This window comes from Pocillopora verrucosa, chromosome 5 (assembly GCF_036669915.1).
Source record: "Pocillopora verrucosa isolate sample1 chromosome 5, ASM3666991v2, whole genome shotgun sequence".
In the NCBI taxonomy this organism is placed as follows: Eukaryota; Metazoa; Cnidaria; class Anthozoa; order Scleractinia; family Pocilloporidae; genus Pocillopora; species Pocillopora verrucosa.
Genome location: NC_089316.1, coordinates 26,900,272 through 26,910,895, shown reverse-complemented (window position 1 = coordinate 26,910,895; position 10,624 = coordinate 26,900,272). Strand labels below are relative to the sequence as shown.

The 10,624-nt window shown below is 43.7% G+C and overlaps 1 pseudogene; it reads left to right on the top strand.

Annotated features, from left to right (window-relative positions):
• The first annotated feature begins 7,055 nt into the window (after nt 1-7,055).
• On the top strand, nt 7,056-10,454 carry LOC136280846 (uncharacterized; annotated as a pseudogene).
• The last annotated feature ends 170 nt before the right edge of the window (nt 10,455-10,624 follow it).

The following is a 10,624-nucleotide window of genomic DNA, read 5'->3' as shown; positions in this document are numbered from 1 at the left end:
GACTATTGCTAGGCAGTGAGGGGTGAGAGGTGGATGTAAGAGTAAACACTACTTGTTAATGGAGCTTTTACTCGATCGTACAAATTATCTTCATCGGTTTTTCGACTGACTTTTTGAATGTTCTTCATTTCTGTCGTCCTGCGAAAGCGAAACCGCCAAGAGAACACTGGACTTTGATTTCTATTGAAAATATCGCGTTTAAGATCCTCTACTGTTGAGTTATGCCTGTGCCTTTTGAGTCGACATGTGTACCATCAGTTGCTTCACGTTTCCCTTCGTGTATACAGTATGTAATTACTAAATTTATCGATCTTCCTTTTGTCATTCATCTTATCAGACGAGAAATTTCCGGTCCTTAGCCCTTAACTTAGCAGCATAGAGAATTCACGAGCGCTCTTGCAATTTTAACGTCTATACCTTTACTATATAAAATAATCAGCAAACGATTTCGAATAGGAATCCATATTCTCGTATCGAGCAAAAGCACTGCTTAACTTGTAATATGGGAAAGATGGGAAAGCGCAAATATCGATTTTATTTGTTTCCCAAACAAAGGAGTTAATCACCCACACCTTTCATGTTGTGAAACCATTTATAAAGACATTGCGCTTTTGCTTCGCTTTTTTTGGGTCTATATATCCGCACTAGCAGACAAATTTAGAAATGTCCCGCCAAAATCAAAGGACAAATTTTGTCATGACAAATTTTTGTTTCCTCTGTTGCATTCGCACTAAAAATGTTGAAGCTGTCAAAAAGTTGTCAAATTCACCAATGGTAGTGTTTACGACATATGATAGACAAGTTTATCACGGTTTTGTTTATTTAGTAGATTTTCCCAAGCTTTTGCCGGGACGAATTTTGTCGGCGGCGCGCTTGAAAAATTTGTCCGCCTCAAAAAATTGTCGAGTTACGACAAACCATCCGCACCTGTCAAGTGTTGGTAATGACAGAAAATTTGTCCATATTAACAATTTATTTTGTCGCTAGTGCGGATAGGCCCATAGTCACATACAAAAAGGGAAACGTGAGGCAACTGAAAGAAGATTCACGAGTATCACTTAGCACTGGCACAAGTCGACCAAACAGGCACACGCATGACTTAACAGTGGAAGATGGCGATATTTTCAATAACAATTATAGTCCAATGTTTAAGTGCCAGTTTCGCATTCACATGACAAGAATGAAATAAACGCTACGACCCAGCACAAAAATTTTGTCATAGTAATAATCGGTCGAAAAACCGCTCAAAACAATTTGTATGATTCAATGAACACTCCATAATTAGTAGTAGTTACTCATACATAAACCTCCCACCCCTCTCTGCGTACTGATAGTTCGTCCTCCACCCCTCCCTCAGTAACAACAGTCTTCCTACCATCCCTCCCTGAATGCTGATAGACTGCATCCCACCGACCCCTAAGTGCTAATGGTCAGCCTCCCCCCAAAAAAAATGGTCCAAAAGAAAAGGTATAAAAATGGTCCAAAAAATGGTCCAGTCCATATTTTACCCTCTGCCTAGGGGCGTAGGGTAAAATATGGACTATTTTTTTATGGGGGGGGGAGGCAAAACATTACTTCTTAGGGATGGGTGGGATGCAGTCTCTCAGTTCTCAGGGAGGGATGGTAGGGAGACTGTTACTACTAGTGGAGAAAGAAGTACTACTGCGCAGGGAGGGGTGGGAAGTTGATATACTGGTAACTGCTACTGACTTATGGAGTGTTCATTGAATCACAAATTATTTTGAGCGGCTTTTCGACTGATTATTTGTATGTCAAAATTTTGCACTGGGCCGTAACGTTTCTTTAATCTTTTGTCATGCGAATGCGAAACTGGCACTTGAACACTGGACTATAATTGTCATGGAAAATATCACCAATTCCATTTCTGTTTTCGATCCTCCACTATGGAGTTATACGTGTGCCTCTTAGGTCGACTTGTGCCAGTGCTAAGTGATACCGACGGGTTAGCATGAACCATCTTTCAGTTGCCTCACGTTTCCCTTTTTGTATGTAACAAAAAAACCGAAGGAAAGCGCGACGTCTTCATAATGGTTTCACAACATGGGGTGTAATTAATCCAGCTGTCAATGAAATTCTCCTGACATATCCAAGCTCCAGACAATAAAATTTTCCGGGCAGAATCGGTCACATTTACTGACTTCTCCGTTTTGCCGACGGAAAATATCGGCAAGCAACAGTAGCCAACGTACTTCCACTTGGCAGGTTACGTAGGTTTTTACACAAGAAGTGATTGGCAGCGGCCCGAGCAAATTGGAAAACAAACATAAGGGAGTCGCGAGGAATGCCTGGTCGCTATTTCCGGTGTTGGTGATTAACTCCTTTGTTTGTGAATACGTGAATTTTAAGGGCTAAGGACCGGAAATTTCGTGATCTCGTCTGATAAGATGAATGACAAAAGGAAGATCGATAAATTTAGTAATTGCCCCCGCAGGGTTTTTGGCCCCAGAGGGCCAAAAACCCGAGGAGGCACCTTAGGACTCCCCGCGTAATATAGAGGAAGACTGGAGAAGAGAAAATGTAGGTATTTTCGGTAGATCGTAACCAGAAAAAATCTCGATTTGATCGCTTGCACGGCCGCAAGGTATCAACGTTTTTCCCGCAAATGGTCATGGGCGGCCAGCAAAAACGCGCGCGAGTACTATTGAGATCGGCGTCTTTGATACAAGCTTTGTCCTTGTCGAGATTTCGAGTTAAGCGTCCCTGAAAAGCGTCGAGAAGCGTTTCCAAGTCCAACGGTAAGTGTGTATAGCATCTTTCTAACAATTAAAGGTAGTTTTGAGTTTAAAAGGTGATCAAAATCCGTCAAAAGAGAAACAGTTGTGTGAAGTCTCGATCGAAGGCGGCGGAGGGTCCACAGCTCAGTCAGCTAACGTGAGAACTTAAAGCAAAGAACTTGCAGCATAATTAAAGTATAACCAGATATCAAATACATGAAAAAGTTGAGCTTCTAACTCGTTTGCTTTGATGTTGGATTATTCTCAGAGTTATAGAGTTTCATTTGTGTTATACAGAAGTTAATACAAAAATAATTTCACCGATGCTCAGAAGACGGTGTAAGTTTAGCATTTTGACCGAAAGACTCGGTTAACTCCGATTTGTCAGCCGCAAATCAAGCTTATTGCACAAAGCCGAAAGACTCGGCAATTTCTGGATTTGTCAGAGGCAAGTCTGCCACCTATAACATTCCAATGTCAAAACTCACCCAAGTCCCTACATTCTGCTTCTTCTTGATCGTGAAGAACAAACAAATCCTAAGTTGAACCACACAGCAAAAAAAACATCCCAAGCACTTCCCAAAACTACATTTTGTACACTTGTAGTATTTTGAGATCCAAAATTATTAAAACCAAAGTACTGAGCCGCAATTCCGTAACAACATAACAGAAAAATTACACAACTGTAAACAACAAGCCCAACTCAAAAAAAAAAACAATAGAAAATGGTACTGTAGGGCGGGGGCAGCTCTAGTGAGAACTATAACTAGTTACATACTGTATACACGAAGGGAAACGTGAAGCAACTGATGGTACACATGTCGACTCAAAAGGCACAGGCATAACTCAACAGTAGAGGATTTTAAACGCGATATTTTCAATAGAAATCAAAGTCCAGTGTTCTCTTGGCGGTTTCGCTTTCGCAGGACGACAGAAATGAAGAACATTCAAAAAGTCAGTCGAAAAACCGATGAAGATAATTTGTACGATCGAGTAAAAGCTCCATTAACAAGTAGTGTTTACTCTTACATCCACCTCTCACCCCTCACTACCTAGCAATAGTCCTTCTCTCACCCCTCCCTGAGTAATAACACTCTGCCTCCCACATCTCCCTCAGTAAGAGTAGACTACATCCCACCCCTCCCTGAGTACTAATGATATGCTTCCCCCCTATAAAATGGTCCAAAAAATGGTCCAAAAAATGGTCCAAAAAATGGTCCAAAAAATAGTCCAAAAAATGGTCCAGTCCATATTTTACCCTATGCCCAGATATACCCGCGGATTTGAGGCAATCGGTGACCTCATTAGTGTATAAACTATACACTGATATGCTTTTTTAGCCCGATCAACGCCTGCATTTTGAGAATTCTTTGGTACAAATTGGTGAATTTTGATATGCAAATAAAGGTCTCCTCTAATCACACTTGTATGAAAAATATTTCAGCTAAAGTTTCCATATTTTGTCTGTGAACTAAATGAATGCACCTTGTAACTTGTAGCAAGATAAAATTCCGTGAGCTGATTATAGCAGCCGCTACGCGCTAGACAAAATCTGTAAAATTTACACTTTCGGTCGCCGTCCACACGGGTGGTCTAGCCAAAAGTCATTTTTGGCATGTGGCGACGCAAAAAAAAGGATTGGAGAACAATTAAACTATCTTTGAAACATGTGTCCTAAACCCATTTCATGGGAAAAAAATAAAAGAAAACTTTTTTTCCGACGGGAAGTCGAGAGGAGCGCTCTTAGTGAGAGCGGCACTTAAGCGCTCTATTCGAACCTTATTCCTTATTTCTTAGTGATTGCATAACCTTTTCACGCTTCGTAAAGTACAGCCTTTTAGATTCGGATATCGAGTCTTGATTTTAGTGACAAGCTCCTCGTAAGTATGTGTCTGTTTCATAAGAAACCGGCGGACAAAGTCTTTATCTATGAGATTTTCTAACGCCGCCATCTTAGTGCCTAAATATTCCCGCCTAAACAAAGATTGTCAGTTTCATTGCCATTGGCCGAAAACAAAAAACGACTTGTAATCCGTTTTCCAAATTACACACGAAAACGAAAAAAGAAAATTAAAATCCGTTTTTTCAAAAGTCACAATAAAGAAAAACGGAGAGTATAAAGAGAATTCGAATTCCGTTTCCTCTCCCGGCGGGGAAAAAATGAAAAACGAAAATGGAAGTCCAATTTGAAAAACGACTGACTATTTCGTTTCCAAAACGAAAATAAAATTTGTGTTTCATTTTCCTATACAATTGAAAATCGGTTGGCACTAAGGTACAGGGATTGTAAACGGATTCTAAAACGTTGCGTGAAAGTGATAGGTCGTTACGCTTGCGCGCTTGCGTGACTTGCAAAGTAAACAAAGGTGATCGGAAGGCGCCTTCTCGATGATTTTCCTTAAAATATCAGGTCATGAACTACGCACAGTGTGGAGAAGATCATAATTAAGGAATAAAAATTGGCACTCTGATCATAACAGACATATCTCGTTGCTTAAAAGGACACACAAACAAATTAAAATACGTTACAATGTTATTTACAAAACAACACGCAAACGCTCTGAGAGAATTCTTGTAGTTTCTCCCGAGATTCAGCATACGGAACGCAATGAACTAGCCCTCCTTTCTGCTAATTTGTTTCCATCATTAATGATTTTACGCTGTTATGGACCACAATGTTTTTGAGCGACAAACTCAACGTCTCCCTACGATCATCAAAACCCAGCTTGAAATTAAAAAGAAATTCCTCAACAGCTGGTTTCCTTCATTCCTTCGACAAGTGGCTAAGCACCACGCCTATATCGAGTATATGTGGATCTCAGGACGAAATTTAGAAGGTCTGCAATCTGGGTAGGTGTGAGCGCTGTGCGTTCTGGTAAGCTCAGATCGTTGTTGAGACTATGTAACGCGGCCTGTACTGTTTCTTCTATAGGGACGTTGGTGAATAGCGACTCGACGTCAAAGGATATCATTGCTTCGTCTGTTTGGATGGTCTCTTTGCTGATGATGTTCGCAAATTCTCCTGAGTTCTTCACTGTGTAGTTGGAGTTACCTGTGAGAGGAGACTGTGAAAGATTATTCAGCGTTAATTGATTTCCGGTTGACTTTTTGCGATAAGTGACAGATGATTGAACAATAGGATCATATTATATATTTAAAATGAGAGAGACCAGAGCGTGGGACAGAAAACGGTGAGAGAGAGCGGGAGATTAAGTTGATTTTATAAAATAAAACGTGAAGTTTCGGAACATAGCAGATTCTTTAGTCTCATTTCCGACACAGTGGCACCTCCGACGGGACGCGCGAAGCATGGAGGAACTAACCAAAGAAGCAGAGGCTAAATTGCAGATGTTGCTGTACACTAATGGAAAAACACGTGGCATTGTGGAAAAGGGAAACCTAGGAGCGGTCGCGCGACATCGCGACAACCTACAAGCATTAGTAAAAGAAGTAGACGCGCTTAAACTAAAGGTTGAACAGACCATGTTCAAGGCCGGGAAAAGTGCAGAAGACGTTGGAAGTTGGAGCAGCAGCATTGAAGAACCGATCGCCGAAGCTGACGAAGAAGTTTCGCGACTAGAAAAATGGCTCGTGGAGACGAATGGAGAGATCGAACATCGAAAGCTGACAAGGACGAAGAAGAAAGGAAAGCCCGTGCTCGTGAAGAGGAGCTTAAATTCGAAAGACAGCAAATGGAGATGAAGCTAGAATTCGAACGCCAACTGGAAGAGACCAAGGCAAAACAGCAACCTGTTGAGAAGGTTAATCAGACTGAACAAAGGACAACAAAGCTACCGAAACTACAGATCACAAAGTTTAATGGGACGTATGAAGCATGGCTGCCGTTCTGGAACAAATTTCAAGCTGAAATTGATAAAGCAAACCTTGCATCTGTGACCAAGTTTGCATACCTAAAAGAGCTGGTAGATCCAAAGGTTCGAGCGGAGATAGACGGACTGCCTTTCACAACAGAGGGCTACGAAAGGGCAAAGAATATCCTCATCGGCGAATATGGGAAAACGAGCGAGATCGTGAATGCGTACGTCCAGAACATCGCGAATTTGCCTGTCATTACAGGAACACAACCTGCGCCTGTCCACGAATTTTACAAGAAGCTCGTGTACTATGTGTAATCTTTGGAGACACTGGGCAAATTGAAAGACGTCACTGGAAATGTAAGGAGTGTGCTCGACAAACTAAAGGGTGTAAAAGCAGATCTAGTGAGAGGACAAATGGACTGGCAGGACTGGGACTTCCCACAGTTGATAAAAGCTTTGAAAAGTTGGAAGGAAATCAACCCCATTGGGAGCGGCGCGGATAATGCGGGGAAGCAAGGTGCTAAATTCCGCGATCGCGAGAAAACATTTCACGCAAACGAAACTACGCCAACACAAAGAGGTTGATTACGCAATTGATTACGAAGAATTGTGCAAGTTAGACGTCTTGGGGCTAAAGGACAATCCAAGTGGAGACCAGGAAACGGTTTACGAAGAATTCAAAGAGCAACTAACTAGGAGTTCGGAAGGCTGGTACGAGACGAACTTGCCCTGGAAAGGAAATCACCCCCCCCCTACCGAACAATCACACTGGAAGTTTAAAACGTCTCAAAAATCTCGTGCGGAAGTTAGAGATACAAGGCGAGCTGGAGAGGTACAACGACATTATCCAGACTCAACTGAGTCAAGGGATCGTAGAACACGCTGACGAGGTGGTCAAGGACGGAAAAGAGTTCTACATTCCTCATAAAGCGGTCGTACGCGAGAATGCAGAATCTACAAAGATACGCATTGTTTATGATGCTTCTGCAAGAGCTAATGCAAGTGTCCCCTCACTCAACGAGTGCCTCGAAATCGGCCCTCCACTACAGAACCAGCTTTGGAACGTGCTGGTACGAAATAGGTTCTATCCCGTGGCAATAGCTGGCGACTTAAAACAAGCATTTTTGCAAATTCGCGTCCGAAGAGAAGACCGAGATGCCTTACGCTTTCATTGGATAAAGGATCTGGCAAGCAAACAAGTAGATACCTTGCGATTCACTCGACTACTTTTTGGTTTGGCACCGTCTCCATTCCTCTTGGCCGCAGTTATCAAAGAACATGTACAGCGATACAAAATGGTGAACCCGGAATTAGTAGAGGAGATAGAGCGCAGTATGTACGTGGATGATTTAATCAGTGGTGGGGAGACAACAGAACAAGCGTTAGAAATCAAGATGACAGCCACGACCATCTTTGGTGAGGCGACTTTCAAGCTGCACAAGTGGCATTCCAACGATCGGGAACTAGAAGTTGAAACTGCGACTGTAGATGAAGAAAGTCAGAGTTACGCCAAACAAGAACTGGGAACCAGAAAGGGCGAATCAAAACTGTTAGGAGTCCCCTGGGACAAAGAAAAGGACGAAATTCAAGTCAGCTTCCCGATTTCAACCGCTGAGCCGACAAAAAGAGGTATCCTTGGAAAAGTCGCAAAAATCTACGATCCACTCGGTCTGGCTTCACCCGTGACCCTCTCCGGAAAAATGCTCTACAGAGACGCCTGCGACACGAAGATCGCGTGGGATAGGCCCTTACCAAGTGACTTACAAGCCAAATGGAAGAAATGGGAGCAAGGACTTCCAGAGCACGTGAACGCGCCAAGAAATGTCGTCAAGCATTTAGGGAAGATATTATCAATCGACTTACACACATTCGGGGACGCAAGCGGGAAAGGAGTTGCAGCCGCGGTTTATGCAGTGGTGGAGCAACCATCAGGCACGAATCGAGGCATCGTGACGGCAAAGTCGCGGCTCGCGAAGAAAGGACTCACGATTCCCCGATTAGAACTAGTGGCTGGACATATGGCTGCGAACCTAGTACAAAATGTGAAAGAAGTCCTGAAGGGTTTTCCCGTAAGAAGTGTCTATGGTTGGCTGGATAGCACAGTCGCACTGCACTGGATCCGTGGTCATGGCGAATACAAACAGTTCGTGGGAAATCGAGTGAGGAAGATCCAAGAAAAAGAAATAAACTGGAGGCATGTACCAACAGAGGAGAATCCTGCGGACGTGGGGAGTCGGGGAGGAGATGTTAGTAGATTGACAGCTCTTTGGTGGCAGGGACCAAGCTAGTTAGCAAAACCGCAGGACTGGCCGCCAGACCTTGTAACGACATCTACTCAAGAATCAAAAGCGGAAGAAGTGAAACAAACTCGCGAGTTGTTTGCTCTAGCAGTAGAGAAAACAGAGAACAGCGACGCCTTCGATGCGCTGCTGGAGAAGTACGAGCTGTGGCGTGTGTTGCGAGTGGGTGCTTGGGTCTGGAGATTCCTCCACAACATAAGAACCGTCTGTAAACAGAGAATCGTTGGTCCCCTTACAACTGAAGAAATAAAGAAACAGACAACGTTCTGGATCAAGCGATCTCAACAACAAGCAAAGTCGAGCCAGAAATTTGATGAAGATCGTTTACAGTTGAATGTGCAAGGAAACCAAGAGGGAATATTAGAGTGTAGGGGAAGAATTCAAGGCCATTACCCCATCTTTCTGCCAGACTCCTCGCCCTTCACTCGCAAGTTAGTTCACCGATCACATGTCGACACACTGCACGGAGGAGTGGCCCTTACCATGACCAAAGTGCGAGAGCTATACTGGGTACCGCGTTTAAGGGCACTCGTAAAACAAGTTCTCAGAGCGTGTTCAGGCTGCAAGCGGTTTCAGAGGGGAGCACCCCATTTGAGGTTATCGGAGTCGATTTTGCAGGGCCCATCAAGTACCGTATCAGAGCCAAAACAGAAGGAAAGGCCTATCTCGCATTGTACGCGTGCAGTCTTACCCGAGGATTATTCCTGGAAGTACTACCAAGCCTGGAAACCAGTGAATTCCTAAGAAGTCTAAAACGACTCATCGTGCGCCGTGGGCGTCCGAAGAAGATATATTCCGACAATGGAAAAACCTTTGTTGGCGCCGAGAAGTGGCTCAAACAAGTTATGCGTGACGAGAAGACACAAGATTACTTAGCACATGAGAACATCAAGTGGCAATTCAACCTCAGCCGCGCCGCTTGGTGGGGAGGACAGTTCGAGCGCCTCATCGCACTGGTAAAAACAGCTTTAAACAAGACTATCGGATGCGGAATGTTGACCTGGATAGAGCTGTGTGAAGTGGTACTGGATGTGGAGATTGCTTTGAATAATCGCCCTTTATGTTACGTCGAAGACGACATACAGTTACCCGTGCTTACCCCTAACTCACTGCTATTTCTTCGATCAAACCAGCTACCAGAACTGGAACCACACCATCTAAGAGAATTTGATCTGCGAAGAAGAGCTAAATATTTGCGAAGGTGCAAGCAGGCTTTGTGGACCAGGTGGACTACCGAATATTTACGAGGGTTGAGAGAACGACACCGGATGAAACACAAGGGTCAAACCATGCCCTTGGCCAAAGGAGAGGTAGTCATCATCAAGGACGAGGAACGAAATCGCAATAAATGGAAAATTGGAATCGTGGAAGATCTGATTTCGGGACGAGACGGAATCGTTCGAGCTGCCAAACTTCGAGCGGGGAAAGGAACACTTGAACGGGCGGTACAACACCTTTACCCACTGGAGCTGTCCTGCGATCGGGAGAATGTACAGGCTCCTCTACAGCTCAACCCCTTAGCCCTGACATTCAGGCCCAGGGGGGATGCAGCGGTAGCCGCTCGTTATCGCGTTCAAGACGCGAACATTGATGCTGATTAGAGATATTTAGGAACACTGAACTGATATAGTGGACTAACTTTCTGTTTCGTTCATTGAATTTCAAATTTTATCGAGCGCGCCATTCTAGTGTTTTTCTCCGTTGAGAAAAACAGGGGAGTGTGTGAAAGATTATTCAGCGTTAATTGATTTCCGGTTGACTTTTTGCGATA